Source organism: Corvus kubaryi, unplaced genomic scaffold (assembly GCF_017639235.1).
Source record: "Corvus kubaryi isolate FWS band 111438036 unplaced genomic scaffold, C.kubaryi_AGA036_p1.0 36464, whole genome shotgun sequence".
Classification (NCBI taxonomy): domain Eukaryota; kingdom Metazoa; phylum Chordata; class Aves; order Passeriformes; family Corvidae; genus Corvus; species Corvus kubaryi.
In genome coordinates, this window is record NW_024580874.1 from 1 (window position 1) to 2341 (window position 2341).

Genomic DNA, 2341 nt, shown 5'->3' on the forward strand with positions numbered 1-2341 from the left:
GGTCAAGGTCACCCCAAAACTGACCATTGGTCATCGTGGGGGTCAAGGAGAACCAAGCCCAGCCATTGGTCATCGTGGGGGTCAAGGTCAAGGCCACCCCAAAACTGACCATTGGTCATCGTGGGGGTCAAGGAGAACCAAAACCGGCCGTTGGTCATCGTGGGGGTCAAAGAGAGCCAAAACCGGACATTGGTCATCGTGGTGGTCAAGGTCAAGGTCACCCCAAAACTGACCATTGGTCATCGTGGGGGTCAAGGAGAGCCAAAACCGGACATTGGTCATCGTGGTGGTCAAGGTCAAGGTCACCCCAAAACTGACCATTGGTCATCGTGGGGGTCAAGGTGACCCCAAAACCGGACATTGGTCATCGTGGGGGTCAAGGTCACCCCAAAACTGACCATTGGTCATCGTGGTGGTCAAGGAGAACCAAACCCGGCCATTGGTCATCCCAGCCAAGGCCACCCCCACCCCCCCCCCCCCCCCAAAGTGGACATTGGCCACCCCACTCCCCGCTCCGGCCACTGACCACAGGGGCTGAGGCGTTGCCGGGCCTCGGACATTGGGGTGGCCCCGCCCCTCCCCCACCCCCCTCGTTAATGAGGCCCCGCCCTCATTAAAGCTTTGGCTGCACTGAGGGGCGGGGCTTAATTGGGGCGGGGCTTGATTGGGGCAGGGCTTTAATGGGGTGGGGTCTTAAAGGGGGCGGGGCTTTATTGGGCGGGGCTTATTTGGGTGGGGCTTTGTGGGCGGGGCTTTAAATAAGGTGGAGCTTATTGGGCGGGGCTAATTGGGGAGGTGCTAATTGGGCGGGGCTAATTGGGGAGGAGCTAATTGGGGTGGGGCTTTATTGGGCGGGGCTTTGTTGGGCGGGGCTTTAATGGGGTGGGGTCTTAAAGTGGGCGGGGCTTTAATGGGTGGGGCTTTAATGGGGAGGGGCTTTAATGGGGCGGGGCTAATTGGGGCGGGGCTAATTGGGGAGGGGCTTTGAGGGGCGGAGCTTTTTTGGGGTGGGGCCTCATGGGGCGGGGCTTTAAATGGGGCGGGGCTTATTGGGGTGGAGCTTTGTGGGCGGGGCTTTATTGGGGCGGGGCTTTATTGGGCGGGGCTTCGTGGGCGGGGCTTGTTTTGGGGCGGGGCTTATTTTGGGCGGGGCTTTAAAGGGGGTGGGGCTTAAAGGGGGCGGGGCTTTGTGGGGCGGGGCTTGTTGGGGAGTGGCTTTAAATGGGGTGGGGCTTATTTGGGCGGAGTTTTTGTGGGTGGGGCTTCATGGGGCGGGGCTAATTGGGGAGGGGCTAATTGGGGAGGGGCTAATTGGAGGGCTTTGAAGGGCGGAGCTTTTTTGGGGGTGGGGCTTCATGGGGCGGGGCTTTATTGGGCGGGGCTTTAATGGGGTGGGACTTTAATGGGGTGGGGCTTTATTGGGCGGGGCTTATTGGGACGGGGCTAATTGGGGCGGGGTTAATTGGGGTGGGGCTAATTGGGGAGGGGCTTTGAGAGGCAGAGCTTTATTGGGGTGGGGCTTCATGGGGCGGGGCTTTAAAGGGGCGGGGCTAATTGGGGAGAGGCTAATTGGGGCGGGGCTTTATTGGGCGGGGCTTTAAAGGGGCGGGGCCTCAAAGGGGGCGGGGCTTTGTAGGGCAGAGCTTTATTGGGTGTGGCTTTGTGGGGGCGGGGATTGGGGGGGAGGGGCGGCTCCCCAGATCCATTTCGGGCTCGTTTTTTGCCCCAAAATTCGTCTTCATCATCTTCATCCTCATCGCGGAGGCCCAAAGGGTCCATTCCCGCCTTGTTTTGCCCCAAAATTCCTTCTCGTTTTCATCGTCAGCGTCACGAGGAGGAGGAGGAGGAGGGAGGAAGGCTCGTGGGGGTTGAGCGGTCCCAGGATCCATTTCGGGCTTTTTTTGCCCCAAAATTGATCCCAAGATCATCATCATCATCATCATCGTCATCATCTTCACCACCTTCATCTTCATCATCATCACGGAGGCCCAAAGGGTCCCTTTTTGCCTTTTTTTCACCCCAAAATTCTTCCTCATCTTCATCCTCTCCTCCTCCTCCTCCTCTTCCTCTTCTTCCTTTTCAGCCCCCCCCCCCGGCTACTCTTCCTCCCCTCCTCCCTCCTCATCCTCAGGGCCTTCATCCCCATCCTCGGAGCCTTCATCCCCATCCTCGGGGCCTTCATCACTGTCCTCATGGCCTCCATCACCATCCTCATCCTCAAGGCCTTCTTCTCCTCCTCCATCCTCATCCTCGGGGCCTTCATCCCCTTCCTTGGTCTCTCTCTGCTCCTCCTCCTCCTCCTCCTCCTCCTCTTCCTCTTCAGCCCCTCCCCCCGCTACTC

The 2341-nt window shown here is 59.2% G+C and overlaps 1 long non-coding RNA gene across 3 annotated transcripts; it reads left to right on the plus strand.

Moving 5' to 3' along the window:
* The first annotated feature begins 6 nt into the window (after positions 1 to 6).
* Positions 7 to 634, plus strand: LOC121660535. 3 transcript variants are annotated; one of them, XR_006014707.1, is made up of 2 exons: positions 7 to 381; positions 422 to 634. It is a non-coding gene; the product is annotated as an uncharacterized LOC121660535 (long non-coding RNA). The 3 variants fall into 3 exon arrangements; XR_006014709.1 differs by having other exon boundaries at positions 7 to 341; positions 382 to 634; XR_006014708.1 differs by having other exon boundaries at positions 7 to 341.
* Positions 635 to 2341: the final 1707 nt, after the last annotated feature.